The sequence below is a fragment of the Pseudophryne corroboree genome, chromosome 1 (assembly GCF_028390025.1).
Source record: "Pseudophryne corroboree isolate aPseCor3 chromosome 1, aPseCor3.hap2, whole genome shotgun sequence".
Taxonomy (NCBI): Eukaryota; Metazoa; Chordata; class Amphibia; order Anura; family Myobatrachidae; genus Pseudophryne; species Pseudophryne corroboree.
Window position 1 is genome coordinate 700638754 of NC_086444.1, and position 18742 is coordinate 700657495.

The 18742-nt window shown below is 46.4% G+C and overlaps 1 protein-coding gene across 6 annotated transcripts in view; it reads right to left on the bottom strand.

Moving 5' to 3' along the window:
- PIP5K1C (phosphatidylinositol-4-phosphate 5-kinase type 1 gamma) overlaps window positions 1–18742 on the bottom strand; it is a 336412-nt gene that overhangs the window by 38289 nt on the left and 279381 nt on the right. The gene's annotated exons all lie outside the window — the stretch shown is intronic.

The following is an 18742-nucleotide window of genomic DNA, read 5'->3' on the forward strand; positions in this document are numbered from 1 at the left end:
AAAACAAGTTAATTCATAGATTGTTTAGACCTGAAGATGCTAGCAAATTGCTACAGAACAGTATTAAAAAAGAAAAACTACTGAATGGAATTTTACAGAGCTGTGACATTTGTTTGTTTTTTTATTTAAATACTGTAACTCCATTTAAAATGGAGTTTTCTATTTAGTAGACAACCTTGGGTCAAAGTCCAATATGAGTCTGCATCCTGGAGACACTTCCTAAGCCTTGCAATTGTAGATAAAGCAGCAGGAGCTGCCAGTTTAGCCTGCCAGACTGGCACTTGGAGAAGTAAATGAGGAGTGAGCCTCAAAAGTTGTCAAAGTGTAGCATGCTGTAGATGTTCAACATGACTTTATATTCTCAATTCTTACCTATTTCTCCAGTGAAGTCGATAAGGTGGCAGCTCCTGCTGCCACACAAGTCAAAATTACACCATCAGATATCAACCTGCTTTCTAATAGCAGAAATACCACTTACGCAGTATTTCCCAACTCCGTGTCCCCTAACTGTGCAGATCTCCTCATTCTCACAAATGAAATAACTCTAGCAGTGGATGTTTAAAATGTGTCAGCCAGTGAATATACAAGTGTGCAGACATCTGTCTGTAAATGCGCAGACTTTAAATGTCATTTCAAAAATCCAACCTTCTAATCACTTCAGAACAAAACTTTTTAAAATAGGTTTACATGTTTCTCTTAAATTACAGCAAGGATTCTTTGTATTACAATAATCTTGCTAGACAAAACAGTCTTATTAGTTAGCGGGTTTGCTCTGCGCCTTCTGCATCAGCTTAGTACATTTTTGTATGTAAAAAAAAAAAAAAAGGGAGGATAATTTAAGAAGGAAACTAATTAGCATTGGTAAACTGGTTTTGCACAGCAGCAATACATGAACAGAGTTGAACACAAAAAGCAAACTTTTGGGGGGGAGGGGGGAGTGGCTTGGCAGGCATTCAGGGAAGACGTGCCTGTATGGAGCTCCGGGTCATCATTTTTTTACATATAATATACCCTGCCCTGGCCTGTATTCAGTTCCCACTACACCATGCACCAACGCTGCTACCCCACCGGGACCTGGTGTGTACGGTGTCCGAGTTGGAGGGGGGCCTCCAGCCCCCTTGCAGGTTGAGGCCGGCGCATCCCTCAGAAACCAGGAGCCAACTTTCAGCAGGTGGTACGGAGCTGGCTGACCCACTTCCCCAGGAGCTGTGGTGCACTGCTCTGACACCCACCTCTGCTTACCTCAGCACAGCCGCATACGCTGGCCATCGGACTTTCCGCTGCTGCCCTGTTTCCTGCAGCCTCATCAGTAAGATGACCCTGGACGCGTGGCTGACACATCCCCGCCCGGACCGAATTGGGGACGCGGCCGGCGCATACACCTTCCACCGCTGCTAGGTGGTGCACCAGTCTGCGGCTGGGAATCACTGAGGGAGCTGCCGCGGACATCCTGGGACCTGACACCTGCTCTTTTGGTGCCCTGCTGTGAGAGGATGCAAGCTCTCATCGCAGCCGCCATTTTAGCTCTCGGGCTCCACAGTGTCTGCAGCTGTTCCCTGTTGGGGATTCTCACTTCCCCCCGCTCAACCCTGCCTGCATCACCTGAACCTACACCGAAGAGAGCTCCTGCGGACCCCTTGGTACCTACCTATTGACTGAAGCTCCTTCCATGAAGCAGATAGGACTCTGACTTGGGGTACGCCGTCCCATGTTATGTAATGAGTACCAGGCTGGAATAAGGAGATCTCTGCTGAGCTGGTAAGCTCTTTGCTCTCTTGTGACTAGCCCCTAGAGCCGTTCTCCTGCCTTTAGGTTCTAGCCACCACGTGGTGCTGCTCACTGGTAGACGCATCTCCCTGTCCTGCATTTACTGCCTCCAGACCCAGCTGCACCTAAGGACCTGTTAACATATAGTCAGGGGTCTACAGGGAATCTCTGCAGCTTTGGTACCCTGATCCAGCCTGTTCTTGACATTTGTATGGTGCCCTATATGTTTTTTTTATTTTACTTGCTCTCCTGAGTCGCTATTTCTGCTATGTGAATAACAGACTTGTACAGTGAATTTCTGAACGGCTCACCAAGCTCTTCTCGGTCACCCTACACCTAACCAACTTTGCGGAACTTTATATTAAAACCAACATCTGATCACTGGTGATTTATACCTGGATGAAGCGCCCTGCACTGACCCTTTTATGTTGCTCCACACTTATTTTGTCATGTGACCGGCTTGGTTCATAATGTCTGTCTAGCGTGTGGCCACAGGGGGCCTGTGTTCGTTGCCAATTCTCTCTATATACCACACTTCCATTATGACACCTCTGCTCTGATGATCTGGTCTTCAGACCTACTCTGATGCCGCAGTATGGGAAAGACAGGAAAGTCCGCAAAGAAGAACAATCCTCTTTCCAAACCAGAGACCCCTCAAGCTGATTTGAGATCTTTCCTTCTCCCTAATCTGTCAACAATGAGCTCCCGCCACGTGGGATTCTTGCCCAACCCCATCTGCTCCTTCAAGACCCGCCACGATGACAGGTTCTCCTCCTCATCCGTCTAATACAATGGGAAAGGACTTACAAGAAATGTTAGCATACATTAAGACATTGCCTACTAAACACGACCTTCAGTCCACCATCAAACAGGAGATTGCGTCTGTGAAGCAGGATTTTACAATGTTTTCTGAACGTCTGACATTTTAGAGGCCGGTCAAGAATCCACTGACTCAGATTTCTCTAAATTGTCCCGATATCCTGGCTCTTCAAACGACTGAATTACGCACCATAAAAGCTCGGATCGATGACTTGGATAACGGGTAGAAGAATACCAGGGTCAGAGGCATACAACCTCCCAATGTGATTCCTGCACTGACAAAAATATTCAATGAGATCCTTGACGCCGACAATGAAATAGTCTGAAATAGTCATTGACAGAGCTCATAAGGCTCATCGGCCTAGAGGGTCTTCTTCAGACAAGCTGAGAGATGTAATTTCCAGATTGCACTATCATTCCCAAAAGGAAAAGATAATGCAGAATGTTCGGCAATTAGACATTGTGGACTTTAAAGGCATCACTATCCAGAATTATCAAGACTTATCATGGCATACGTTAAAACAGCGCATAACATTGCGGCCTCTCACAGATGAATTGCAAAAACGCCAAATAAAGTACCGGTGTGGCTTAACATTCAGTCTGCAGGTGTCCTTCTCTGGGAAGCCATGTTTCTTGCAATCACCTTCAGATCTTCCAGCTTTTTGCACGACTTAGGCCTCCCTTTGATAGTGACCCCAGATTGGACGGATCCACTGGCTCAATTGGACTTTTCGAAGTTCTTGGAGAAAAAGTCAACACGGCAGAAGGTCCAGCGGTCGGGACGTTGCTCTCAATCCTCCGCGGATTGTCTACCCCTTGATAAGACTTGATGCGGAGTAGTAGGTCTATTATTACGGATTATGCCGATTTGATCTTCAGGAGGTTTTTCCAACCTTAACTTATTTAACTTACTGTATGTGCATGTTCCTATTGCTATTTGTTCATGACTTGATATCTTTACGTGTTTTTGAAGTGTTATTGATGTTACAAATTGGATGGATGGCTTACACAGGCCCACCTTCCGCCAAACAGCATTGATCTACTAACTGTTGGAATGTTGGGCAACAGTTTGGACCCTACATTCTCAACTGCGGGTATCTCATTTGATGTTATGCTTGTTTATTTTTTCTCTGTCTTGTACTTCCTTTTCTCTGCTTGCATCTTTTTCAAACCCGCTTCCACTCATCCCCCCAGGGATCTTCTCTTGAGCTCATGTTAGTTTACACGTAAATGTTTACTCCAACTAAAACTTGAAATCTCATCTATAAATGCTAGAGGACTCAATATTCCTGACAAACGGTCCAAACTGTTGCGTAAACTATGGGCTGAAAGGACTCGCATAGCGATGATTCAGGAAACTCATTTTAAGACAGGCCAACGATCCCCTCTTTGTGACCATCGCTTTCCCACTGGATTTTATAGCAATAACCCAGATGGTAAATCGAAGGGTGTCACAATTCTCTTCTCCAGAGGCTCCTTTTATCTCATATTAAAGCTGATTCCCGGTAGACTTATTTTGATCACTTATTTAATTTTTCATCAACCTTTTACTTTAATCAATATTTACGTCCCAAATCAGGAGCAAATAATTTTTATTGACAATGCACTGGATCGGATAGCTCTTTTAGCAAACAACATAATACTGCTAGGTGGGGCCCTCAATTGGGCTCTTAATCCTTCTATTGATACTTCTATCATCCGGTGATATCCTTACCCAAGCTCATGTTGGCATTTGAGAAATGTAGCTTACTCTCTAATTTTAAATTTAACTTCTCTAAATCTTTTGCTTTAAATGTTTCGGCCCCTTCTGACATGATAGGGGGCCTAAAACTGTCTTTTCTATTTATTTAGCGACCTTCCCACATAACATATTTAGGGGTCAAGATCACTAGAGACCTCTCGCCTCTTTTCCAAGAACTTCGACGATCCTTACCTCCACTAGGAATGATTTCTTGAGGTGGAATCTGAAACCGCTCTCTTGGTTGGGGAGAATTAACTCAATTAAGATGAACATTCTCCCCAAAGTTCTATATTTGTTTCAAACTTTGCCAATGCAGACCCCTGGAACCTGGTTCAAGTCTCTCGACTCATTGATCAGGCAATTTGTTTGGGCTAGGAAATATCCTAGAATAAAGTTTTCCTTTTTGACTCTAAAATGATGGTGGGTGGGTGGGTGGGGGGGGGGGGGGGTCTTCAACTGCCAGACTTTAGACTCTATTACCAAGCAGTACATCTAAACAGGGTTCTGGAATTAACCAGATAGAGAAAACAAGCTTCGAAAAATTGTGTGTTGCTCCAATGCCCTGTACTCACATTATCTCAGTTTTGTATAAAACCTTGCTATTGAAACCGAGCTCCCCCATCCTCTCCCGGTCTAAGTACTGGGAAACGGAGTTGGGTATTACTTAATCTGCCTCAGACTGGCAAAGAATCTTCCTCAAAACCCATTATAGCTCTACTTGTATCACAATTAGAGAAACACAATGGAAAATTCTCATGCGATGGTAGAGACACCCTTCATTATTACATGCAATATACCCGTCAGTTTCCAGGACTTGCTGAAGATGTTTATCAGATAATGGAACTCTGAAGCATATTTGGTGGAGTTGTCCCTGCCTGCTCACATATTGGTCCAATGTTTTCGATATTGCAAGGCGTATATTACAAATCGAAGTTCCTCTCTTGACCCTGCTTTTTGGCTACTGAACCACTCCCATGTCCCGCTATCTGTATTTAAATCCTCTCTTCTCCGACATATAGGAAATGCAGCACATGCTGCTATTCCGGTTTTGTGGAAGTCTACAATACCCACCATGTCATACAGACTGGTTGATTATAAGTCATATGTCAAAAGCATAACTCTGTCATCGCTATAGTTTGGTGACCCTTGGAAGATTCCACACGGAAAAAAACCCACAGTCATAAACAAAAGGTCCATCATATCACAAATGGTAACAAGATAAGAACACACGTGGAAGAAGCCCACAGGAAAACTGCATGTGGAAAAAACCCCACTGTCATAATGCAATTTCCATGTGGGCTTTTCGCCATGTGGGTGTTTTATGGTTACCCTCTAGCATATATGCAATTTTGTGTGTGTTGTTTAATTCTAGTGTTCCCTCCAGGATTCCAGGCAGGCAGAGAGGAGGAGTATGCGCGAAAAAGGAGTGTGGCCCTGTCCCTCCACATCACTAATGGGGGCGTGCCCAGCACCTACGATGGTGCTGGGTCTTTTCCCAAGCGCTCACTTTCCTGTGAATAGATACCGTGCGCACAGCATCTATTCATGCAGTGGCGGCAAGGCAGGCTGTTTCAGCAGGAAGCCGCTGAAGGTGCAGGGCACATTTTGCTCTTTAAAAATCAGGCAGGGTGCAGCGCCCTGTTAAAACAGTCTAGCGTGAACAATTTAATTGTGTGACTTGTAGGTTATGGGTAGTATTCAATTATTTTGACAGGACGGTAAGACGGCATTTATCACCGATAATCTTCATTTTTCAACACGTCAATATTCAATTGAAGTGCGGGTTTTCCACCCTGTCGAAAATTCCAACATATCGGAAAAAACATGGATGAGCAGAATCTCTGTTCATCCTCGTGTTTTTTTGACACCGGCGCAGTCGAAAATGAATGGACGGAATCGGGGGGGGGGGGGGGGGGGGGGGGAACGGGCAGATATACGGCCTGCAATAGCATACTAAAGTGTCAGATAGGATCCAACACTAATTGAATGAATGATAGATAGATAGATAGATAGATAGATAGATAGATAGATAGATAGATAGATAGGACTAAAAAAACCGAGGGAGAACTAAGCGCTCAGGTGTATTTTTAGAAAGTGACAAAAGTATAAATATATTCAGGCACTCCCCATTAATTTAGGGTGGCTGCTTAAAACAAGTATGTGTGTTTCTGGATCACACAGGAAACGGATGTGGATTGGGGTATATGCTTCAAGCGCCTGATTAGTGCAAATATTGAAATAAAGTGATTTAAAAAAAAAAAAAAAAAAAAGTCCAATGGTGCCGAAGTGAATAAAATATTTTGGGATAAAACTTGGTATCCCCTTTATGAAGTCCATATGAAAGACGAAACGTATTTGGACTGAACTGCTGTACCTAGGAATGCCACCTGGACAGATAAGCTTTTATTGATTGTTTTCTTGTACGTGTGCTGCTTACTATTGTCTGCTGTGATATATTTGTTTATGTTTTTAATGGAATTAAATCTACTTTAAAGTAAAACTTGCATGTAGTGGTGATAACAAAAAACAAAAACAAAAAAAACAACAACACAGCAGTATCTTGCTCTGGGACTGCCTTCCCAAACCACATGCAGTTTTATAGAAAAATAAATAGATGTTTTTAAACAAATATGCAGCTTTGAAGCAGTACACACGATGTATTTCTCTTTTTCCTTCCTTTTTTAGGATGAAAAACTGATGTAGACTGAGGGGTGGTCTTCAGTATGCCGACTGACGGGATCCCGGCGCACAGTATACCGGCGCCGGGATCCCGACAGCCGGCATACCGACACTTATTCTCCCTCGTGGGGGTCCACGACCCCCATGGAGGGAGAATAAAATAGCGTGGTAGCGCGCCACCATGCCCGTAGCGTGGCGAGCGCAGCGAGCCCGCAAGGGGCTCATTTGCGCTCGCCACACTGTCGGTATGCTGGTCGCCGGGAGCCCGACTGCCGGCATACCGTAGTGAACCCAGACTGAGTGTAGAGAGAGGACGTGTCTCTGTTCTCTAAGTGTCCGTGCCTTGTGCTGCATCAGTCCAGTCACAGTGGTGGTGTCCTCTGCTGGCATATGTCCAGTGCTGCTGTATAATAAGTCCCTAACAGTGTTGCTGTGTTGTCCTGCATCAGACCAGTGGTAGTGTCCTGTGCATCAGTCAGCCCAGTGACTAGTCACAGTGGTGTCCTCTGCTGCCATATGTCCAGTGCTGCTGTATAAATCCAGTCCATTGCAGTGGTGCTGTGTTATCCTGCATCAGTCCAGTGGTGGTGTTCCTGTGCTGCCGTATATGTCCAGTGATCCTGCCGTATAATTACAGTGGGACTGCTGCATAATTATAGTGGTACTGGCGTATAATTCCAGTAATCCTGCCGCATAATTATAGTGGTACTGGCGTATAATTCCAGTAATCCTGCCATATAATTCCGTATAAATCCAGTACAGTGGTGCTGCCATATAAATTCAGTGGTGCTGTCCTGTGCTGTATATTATTTACTCCAAATAATAGGATTTTAATACCTACTGGTAAATCCTTTTCTCTTAGTCCGTAGAGGATGCTGGGGACACTTCAAGAACCATGGGGTATAGACGGGATCCACAGGAGACATGGGCACTTTAAGACTTTGAATGGGTGTGACCTGGCTCCTCCCTCTATGCCTCTCCTCCAGACTCCAGTTATAGGAATTGTGCCCAGGGAGACGAACATTTCGAGGAAAGGATTTTTTGTTAAACAACGGTGAGCATCTTACCAGCTCACACCTCAAACATGCCACAGAACATGGCATTCAACAGAATACAAGCCAACGGCATGAACAATTGCAGCACCAGGCTGACAAGAAACGTAACACAACATGTGTGTAACCACAAATAACCACTGCAGATACAGTACGCACTGGGAGGGGTGCCCAGCATCCTCTACGGACTAAGAGAAAAGCATTTACCGGTAGGTATTAAAATCCTATTTCCTCCTACGTCCTAGAGGATGCTGGGGACACTTCAAGAACCATGGGGAGAGAGCTCAAGAATGGGCGGGAGAGTGCGGATGATTCTGCAGCACCGATTGACCAAACAAGAGTTCCTCCTTAGCCAGGGTATCAAACTTATAAAACTTTGCAAAAGTGTTTGAACACGACCAAGTAGCTGCTCGGCAAAGCTGTAACGCCGAGACCCCCCGGGCAGCCGCCCAGGATGAGCCCACCTTTCTGGTAGAATGGGCCTTCACCGATTTCGGTAACGGCAATCCGGCCGTAGAATGAGCTTGCTGAATCGTATTACAGATCCAGCGTGCAATAGTCTGCTTGGAAGCAGGAGCCCCAATCTTGTTGGGATCATACAGGACAATTCCGATAAGGCATCAGTAGCCACTGGCACCACAATAGGTTGGTTCATGTGAAACGATGACACCACTTTTGGCAGAAATTGCTGACGAGTTCTCAACTCCGCTCTATCTTCATGGAAGATCAAATAGGGGCTCTTGTGAGACAAAGCCGCCAATTCAGACACCCGCCTTGCAGAGGCCAAGGCCAACAGCATGATCACTTTCCAAGCGACGAATTTCAACTCTACCTTACGTAAAGGTTCAAACCAATGAGACTGCAGGAACTGCAACACCACGTTAAGATCCCATGGTGCCACCGGGGGCACAAAGGGAGGTTGGATGTGCAGCACGCCTATCACGAAAGTCTGAACTTCCGGAAGGGAGGCCAATTCTTTTTGAAAGAAAATTGACAAAGCCGAAATTTGTACTTTAATTGAGCCCAACTTTAGGCCCGCATCCACACCTGCTTGCAGAAAACGGAGAAAACGGCCCAGCTGAAATTCCTCCGTAGGAGCCTTCTTGGATTCACACCAAGACACATATTTCCTCCAAATACGGTGATAATGTTTCGCCGTTACTTCTTTCCTAGCCTGAAGAAGTGTGGGAATGACTTCACTGGGAATACCCTTTTGGGCTAGGATCCGGCGTTCAACCTCCAAGCCGTCAAACGAAGCCGCGGTAAGTCTTGGTACACACATGGCCCCTGCTGTAACAGATCCTATCATAGAGGAAGAGGCCAGGGATCTTCTATGAGCAATTCCTGAAGATCTGGATACCATGCCCTCCTTGGCCAGACCGGAACAATGAGGATTGCATGAACCCTTGTTTTTCTTATGATCTTTATCACTTTTGGAATGAGTGGAATCGGAGGGAACACATATACCGACTGAAACACCCACGGTGTCACTAGGGCGTCCACCGCTATTGCTTGAGGGTCCCTCGACCTAGAACAATATCTCGGAAATTTCTTGTTGATGCGAGACGCCATCATGTCTATTTGAGGAATTCATCAACGACTTGTCACTTCTGCAAAGACCTCTTGATGAAGACCCCACTCTCCTGGATGGAGATCGTGTCTGCTGAGGAAGTATGCTTCCCAGTTGTCCACACCTGGAATGAAGACCGCTGACAGAGCGCTTACATGTCTTTCCGCCCAGCGGAAAACTTTTGTGGCCTCTGCCATTGCCGCTCTGCTCTTCGTTCCGCCCTGGCGGTTTATGTACGCCACTGCTGTTATGTTGTCCGACTGAATCAAGACAGGCAGATCACGAAGAAGATGTTCCGCTAGTAGAAGGCCGTTGTAAATGGCCCTTAATTCCAGAATGTTTATGTGTAGACAAGCTTCCTGGCTTGACCATTTTCCCTGGAAATTTTCCCCCTGTGTGACTGCACCGCAGCCTCGGAGACTCGCATCAGTGGTCACCAGGATCCAGTCCTGGATCCCGAACCTGCGTCCCTCTAGGAGGTGAGAGCTGTGAAGCCACCACAGGAGTGAGATTCTGGTCTTGGAAGACAGGATTATCTGTCGGTGCATGTGCAGATGGGACCCGGACCACTAGTCCAACAGATCCCACTATAACACTATGGCATGGAACCTGCCAAACTGAATGGCCTCGTAGGCCGCCACCATCTTCCCCAGCAATCGAGTGCATTGATGGATTGACACTCTCGCTGGCTGCAGAATTTGTTTGACCAGACTCTGAATTTCCAGAGCCTTCTTTTCTCGAAGAAAAGCGCTCTGTAATTCTGTGTCCAGAATCATTCCCAAAAACGACAGTCGTTTCGTCGGACTCAACTGTGACTTTGGCAAGTTTAGGAGCCAACCATGTTGTTGCAGAACTGTCAGGGAAATTGTAATGCTCTGCAGTAATCGGTCCCTGGATCTCGCCTTTATAAGATCATCGTCCAAGTATGGGATATGACCGACACCATAAAATCCCCTTCCTCCAGACTGGAGATCACTGATCGGAGAGATTCCATCTTGCATTTTTTGAATTTTCTCAGATAGAAATTGAGGGATTTTAGGTTCAGAATTGGTCTGACCGAGCCGTCCGGCTTCGGGACCACAAAGAGGCTCGAAAAAAAACCTTCTCCCTGTTTTGACAGGTGCACCTTGACAATGACTTGATTTTGACACAACTTTTGTATCGCATCGCATACTACCTCCCTGTCCGGAAGAGAAGCTGGTAAGGCTGATTTGAAAAATCGCCGAGGGGGGAACGTCATGAAACTCCAGTTTGTACCCTTGGGACACTATTTCTTACACCAATGGGTCTAGGGCCGAACGAACCCAGAACTGACTGAAGAGTTGGAAACGTGCCCCCACCGGTGCGGACTCACGCAGAGGAGTCCCAGCGTCATGTGGTGGATTTGGCAGAAGCCGGAGAGGACTTCTGCTCTTGGGAACCTGCCACAGCCGGTGACCTTTTTCCCTTTCCTCTTCCTCTAGAAGCAAGGAAGGAAGTCCCTCGCCTTTTTTTGTATTTATTGGGCCGAAAGGACTGCATCTGATAGTGGTGCATTTTCTTTTGTTGTGCAGGAACATAAGGTAAAAATTATGACTTACCCGCGGTAGCCGTAGATACCAGGTCAGCGAGGCCGTCACCAAACAAGACACCACCTTTATACGGCAGAGACTCCATAGCCTTCTTAGAGTCAGCATCAGCATTCCATTGATGAATCCACAATGCTCTTCCAGCAGAGACTGCCATGGCATTGGCCCTTGATCCCAAAAGGCCAATGTCTCTCACAGCTTCCTTTAGGTAGGCTGCAGCGTCCCTGATACAACCCAGTGTCAAAAGAATGCTATCCCTATCCAGGGTATCTATCTCAGATGACAAGTTATCTGCCCACTTTTCAATAGCGCTACTCACCCATGCCGAAGCAACGGCAGGTCTGAGCAGCGTACCTGTAGTGACGTATAGATTTCAATGTATTTTCCTGCTTACGATCCGCAGGTTCCTTTAGGGCTGCCGTGTCAGGGGACTGGAAGCGCCACCTTTTTGGACAGTCGTGACAGAGCCTTGTCTACAGTGGGGGGTGACTCCCACTTTTCCCTATCCCCAGAGGGGAACGGATATGCCACCGGAATTCTCTTGGGAAACTGAAACTTCTTGTCAGGATTTTCCCAAACCTTTTCAAAAAGTGAGTTCAGTTCATGAGAGGGAGGAAACGTTACCTCATGTTTCTTTCCTTTATACATACAGACCCTTGTATCAGGAACAGCAGGATCCTCCGTGATATGTAACACTTCTTTTATCGCCACAATCATGTACTGAATGCTCTTAGCCAGTTTAGGATTTAATCTGGCAGCACTATAGTCGACACAGAAGTCAGAGTCCGTGTCGGTATCTGTATCTGCTATCTGGGTAAATGAACGCTTTTGTGACCCCGAGGGGGTCTGGATCTGTGACAAAACATCCTCCACGGATTTTTTCCATGCCTAGTTCTGAGACTCAGATTTATTCAATCTCTTATTTAATAGAGCCACATTTGCATTCAAAGCACTCAAAACATTTACCCAATCAGGAGTCGGCGGTGCCGACATGGTCACTCCCACAGCCGTTTCTGTCCCTAATCCAGCCTCCTCCTGAGAAGAGCACTCAGCCTCAGACATGCCGACACACGTGTACCGACACCCACAGACACACTGGGCATATAGGGGACAGACCCACAGTAAAAGCCTGTCAGAGAAACACAGAGGGAGTTTGCCAGCTCACAACCCAGCGCTTATCCCGCTGTGTGTGGGAGCATGGCGCGCATCGCGGCCGCTGTGCGGTACCTCAAAGCCGTCACTGAAGTCTTCTGATCTTCTTCTACTCACCTGACTTCTGGCTCTGCAAGGGGGGTGACGGCGGGCTCTGGGAACGAGCATCTAGGCGTACCTAGCGTTCAGACCCTCAGGAGCTAATGGTGTCCTGTAGCCAAAGAAGCAGAGCCTTGAAACTCACAGAAGTAGTTCTGCTTCTTTCTCCTCAGTCCCACGAAGCAGGGAGCCTGTTGCCAGCAGGTCTCCCTGAAAATAATAAACCTAACAAAAGTATTTTTCAGAGAAACTCAGGAGAGCTCCTCAGTGTGCATCCAGTCTCACTGGGCACAGATTCTAAATTGGAGTCTGGAGGAGGGGCATAGAGGGAGGAGGGGCATAGAGGGAGGAGCCAGGTCACACCCATTCAAAGTCTTAAAGTGCCCATGTCTCCTGCGGATCCCGTCTATACCCCATGGTTCTTGAAGTGTCCCCAGCATCCTCTAGGACGTAGGAGAAAAAGGGGTTATTAATATTTAATCCAAATAATTTTTACAGGGTTTGCCCTGTGAGGTGTAGGGGTACGCTCTCCTATGCCGCATATTGTGTTATATAACTCCAGAAAAATAATGGAGAACAAAAAATGGAGGATAAAATAGGGAAAGATCAAGAACCACTTCCTCCTAGTGCTTAAGCTGCTGTCACTAGTCATGACAGACAACGAAATGCCATCAACGTCGTTTGCCAAGGCCGATGCCCAATGTCATAGTAGAGGGCATGTAAAATCCAAAATGCCAAAGTTTAGTAAAAAGACCCAAAAAAAGAAATTGAAATGGTCTGAGGAGAAACGGAAACTTCCCAATATACCATTTACGACACGGGGTGGCAAGGAACGTCTAAGGCCCTGGCCTATGTTCATGACTAGTGGTTCAGCTTCACATGACGATGGAAGCCCTCATCCTCCTGCTAGAAAAATGATAAGAGTTAAGATGGAAAAAGCACAGAAAAGAACTGTGCATTCTAAGATGGTATCAAGTGTGTCGGCGGTTGCGATGCCTGACCTTCCCAACACTGGACGGGAAGAGGTGGCTCCTTCCACCATTTGTACGCCCCCTGCAAGTGCTGGAAGGAGCACCCACAGTCCAGTTTCTGATATTCAAATTGTAGATGTCACTGTTGAAGTACACCAGGATGAGGCTATGGGTGTTGCTGGCGCTGAGGAAGTTGACGATGAGGATTCTGATGGTGATGCTGTTTGTTTAAATGAGGCACCGGGCAAGACGCCTGTTGTCCGTGGGATGAAGAAGCCCATTGTGATGCCTGGGCAAAATACCAAAAAAGCCACCTCTTCGGTGTGGAATTATTTCTCCACAAATCCGGACAACAGGTGTCAAGCCATGTGTTGCCTCTGTCAATCTGTAATAAGTAGGGGTAAGGACGTTAACCACCTAGGAACATCCTCCCTTGTACGTCACCTGCTGCGCATTCATACGAAGTCAGTGTCAAGTTGTGAAACTTTGGGTAAGAGCGTACGCAGTCCACTGACACCTAAATCCCTTCTTCCTCTTGTACCCAAGGTCCTGCAAGCCACACCACCAACTACCTCAACGTCAACTTCCTCCTCAATCAGGGACGTCAGTAGTCCTGCAGGCCATGTCACTGGCAAGATTGAGGAGTCCTCTCCTAACAGAGATTCCTCTGGAGGATCCTTGAGTGGTACGCCTGCTGTTGCTGCTGGGAGTTCGATCGACATCCCGGAGGGGAAGTCTGAAGACCACTTGTACTACTTCCAGTAAGCAATTGACTGTCCAACAGTCCTTTGTGAGGAAGACTAAATATGACAGCAGTCATCCTGTTGCAAAGCGGATAACTTAGGCCTTGACAGCTATGTTGGTGTTAGACGTGTGTCCAGTATCCGCCATTAGTGACTTAGAGAAATGTTTGAGGTACTGTGTCCCCCGCATCAAATCCCATCTAGGTTCTACTTCACTAGGCAGGCGATACCGAGAATGTACAAAGATGTCAGAAAAATTGTCCTCCGTATCCTACAAAATGCAGTTGTACCCACTGTCCACTTAACCACGGACATGTGGACAAGTGGAACAGGGCAGACTAAGGACTATATGACTGACAGCCCACTGGGTAGATGTATGGCCTCCCGCAGCAACAACAGCAGCGGCACCAGTAGCAGCATCTCGCAAGCGCCAAATTATTCCTTGGCAGGCTACGCTACGTATCACTGCTTTCCATAAGAGGCCCACAGCTGACAACCTCTTACGGAAACTGAGGAACATCATCGCAGAATGGCTTACCCCAATTAGACTCTCCTGGGGATTTGTCATATCGGACAACGCCACCAATATTGTGCGTGCATTACATCTAAGCAAATTCCAGCACGTCCCATGTTTTGCAAATACAATTAATTTGGTGGTGCAGAATTTTTTGCAAAATGACAGGGGCATGCAGGAGATGCGGTCGATGGCCCGAAAAATTGCTGGCCATTTTCAGTATTCAGCCACCGCATGCCGAAGACTGGAGCGCCATCAAACACACCTGAACCTGCCCTGCTATCACCTGAAGCAAGAGGTGGTAATGAGGTGGAATTCAACACTATATGCTTCAGAGGATGGAGGAGCAGCAAAAGGCCATTCACGCCTATACATCCACCTATGATATAGGCAAAGGAGGGGGAATGCACCGGACTCAAGCGCAGTGGAGGATGATTTCAGTCTTGTGCAAGGTTCTCCAACCCTTTGAACTTGCCACACGTAAAGTCAGTTCAGACACTGCCAGCTTGAGTCAGGTCATTCCCCTCATCAGGCTTTTGCAGAAGCAGATGGAGAAATTGAAGGAGGAGCTAAGACGGAGCGATTCCGCAAAGTATGTGGGACTTGTGGATGGAGCCCTTCATTCGCTTTGCCAGGATTCAAGAGTGGTCAATCTGTTGAAATCGGAGCACTACATTTTGGCCACCGTGCTCGATCCTAGGTTTAAAGCCTACATTGTATCTCTCTTTTCGGCATACACAAGTCTGCAGAGGTTCAAAGACCTGCTGGTGAGAAAATGGTCAACTCAAGCGGAACGTGACCCGTCAACAGCTTCTCCTTCACTTTCTCCCGCAACTGGGGCTGCGAGGAAAATAATAAGATTTCCGAGCCCACCCGCTGGCGGTGATGCAGGGCAGTCAGGAGCGAGTGTTGACATCTGGTCCGGACTGAAGGAGATGCCAACGATTACTGACATGTCTACTGTCACTGTATATGAAAGGATTATATGAGTGACAGCATCCAAGTAGGTGTGTCAGACAGTCCGTACGTATACTGGCAGGAAAGAGAGGCAATTTGGATGCCTTCGCACAAACTGGCTATATTTTACCTAAATTGCCCCTCCTCCAGTGTGTACTCCGAAAGAGTGTTTAGTGCAGCCGGTAACCTTGTCAGCAATCGGCGTATGAGATTACTTCCACAAAATGCGGAGAAGAGGATGTTCATCAAAATGAATTATAAATTACTCCGGGAAGACCTTTACCAGCATTTGCCTCCAGAAAGTACACAGGGACCTGTGATGGTGGATTCCAGTGGGGACGAATTAATACTATGTGAGGAGGAGGATGTACACACTGAAAGGGGTGAGGAATCGGAGGATGAGGATGAGGTCGACCTCTTGCCTCTGTAGAGCCAGTTTGTGCAAGGAGAGATTGATTGCTTCTTTTTTTGTGGGGGTCCAAACAAACCAGTCATTTCAGCCACAGTCGTGTGGCAGACCCTGTTCCTGAAATGATGGGTTTGTTAAAGTGTGCGTGTCCTGTTTATACAACATAAAGGTGGGAGGGCCCACGGACAATTCCATCTTGCACCGCTTTCTTCTTTGCATCATGTGCTGTTTGGAGACTAGTTTTTAAAGTGTCATCCTGTCTGACACTGCCGTACATGTCCAGGGGTACTGACGTATAAGTTCAGGAGTACTGCCGTATAAGTCCAGTGGTGCTGTCTTGTGCTGCATCAATCCAGTGGTGGTATCTTGTGCTGTATATTATTTACTCCAAATAAAAGGGTTATATACATTACTTATATTATTATCCAAATCATTTTTACAGGGTTTTCCCTGTGTGGTGTAGGGGTATGCTCACCTGTGCTGCTTATTATAATTATAATAGCTTCAAATAGAAGGGTTATTATCCAACAGAACAAATCCTTATTGTTTTTAAGCGCCAATGTGTAAAATAAACATTGCTACTCAACTCTCGTTCGCTGCTATAGAGGTAGCGTGTATACCAGGCATTCCCAACCTCGGTCCTCAAGGCACACCAACAGTGAGGGTTTTAGTGATATCGAGGCTGCAGCATAGATGGTTAAATCAAAATAACTGAGCTACTAATTAAGTCACCTGTGCTGAAGCCTGGATATCACTAAAACCTGCACTGTTAGTGTGCCTTGAGGACAGTGGTTGGGAATGCCTGGTGTATACCTTTAAACTGAAAAGTACAAAATTTAAAAAGGACAATAGCAGCGCTCGTAGGGAAGAGCAATATTAATCCAAATAAAAATGGAGAGCCGAAAGTAGAGATAATAAAAATTAATGTTTAATAATTATATAATTTCTAACATCAAATCAAGTAACTTTTTATCTAATAAATAGATCAAATATAGGAATTATATAACATCCCTTGTTTGCTGGAGAGACACCATATATAATCTGAAGAAAAAAATAAGATTTTACTCACCGGTAAATCTATTTCTCGTAGTCCTTAGTGGATGCTGGGTACTCCGTAAGGACCATGGGAATAGACGGGCTCCGCAGGAGACTGGGCACTTCTTTAAAGAAAAGATTAGGTACTACATCTGGTGTGCACTGGCTCCTCCCTCTATGCCCCTCCTCCAGACCTCAGTTAGGGAAACTGTGCCCGGAAGAGCTGACATTACTAGGAAAGGATTTGGAATCCAGGGTAAGACTCATACCAGCCACACCAATCACACTGTACAACTCGTGATAACTATACCCAGTTAACAGTATGAACAACAACTGAGCCTCCTTAAACTGATGGCTCAGAACAAAAAACCCTATAGTTAAGCAATAACTATATACAAATATTGCAGAATTCCGCACTTGGGACGGGCTCCCAGCATCCACTACGGACTACGAGAAATAGATTTACCGGTGAGTAAAATCTTATTTTCTCTGACGTCCTAGTGGATGCTGGGTACTCCGTAAGGACCATGGGGATTATACCAAAGCTCCCAAACGGGCGGGAGAGTGCGGATGACTCTGCAGCACCGAATGAGCAAACTCAAGGTCCTCCTCAGCCAGGATATCAAACTTGTAGAATTTTGCAAATGTTTGATCCCGACCAGGTAGCAGCTCGGCAAAGTTGTAAAGCCGAGACCCCTCGGGCAGCCGCCCAAGAAGAGCCCACCTTCCTCGTGGAATGGGCTTTGACTGATTTAGAATGCGGCAGTCCAGCCGCAGAATGTTCAAGTTGAATCGTGCTACAGATCCAGCGAGCAATAGTCTGCTTAGAAGCAGGAGCACCCAGCTTGTTGGGTGCATGCAGGATAAACAGCGAGTCAGTTTTTCTGACTCTAGCCGTCCTGGAAACATAGATTTTCAGGGCCCGGACTACATCCAGCAACTTGGAAGCCTCCAAGTCCCGAGTAGCCGCAGGCACCACAATAGGTTGGTTCAAATGAAACGCTGATACCACCTTAGGGAGAAATTGGGGACGAGTCCTCAATTCTGCCCTGTCCATATGGAAGATCAGATAGGGGCTTTTATATGACAAAGCCGCCAACTCTGACACACTCCTAGCCGAAGCCAAGGCCAAAAGCATGACCACTTTCCACGTGAGATATTTCAACTCCACGGTCTGAAGTGGCTCAAACCAATGTGATTTTAGGAAATCCCACATAACGTTGAGATCCCAAGGTGCCACTGGAGGCACAAAAGGGGGCTGAATATGCAGCACTCCCTTAACAAACGTCTGAACTTCAGGCAGTGAAGCCAGTTCTTTTTGAAAGAAAATAGACAGGGCCGAAATCTGGACTTTAATGGATCCCAATTTTACGCCTATAGTCACTCCTGACTGTAGGAAGTGCAGAACTCGACCCAGCTGAAATTCTTCTGTTGGGGCCTTCATAGCCTCACACCAAGCAACATATTTTCGCCATATGCGGTGATAATGTTTTGCTGTCACATCCTTCCTAGCCTTTATCAGCGTAGGAATGACTTCAACCGGAATGCCCTTTTCCATCAGGATCCGGCGTTCAACCGCCATGCCGTCAAACGCAGCCGCGGTAAGTCTTGGAACAGACAGGGCCCCTGCTGTAGCAGGTCCTGTCTGAGACGCAGAGGCCAAGGG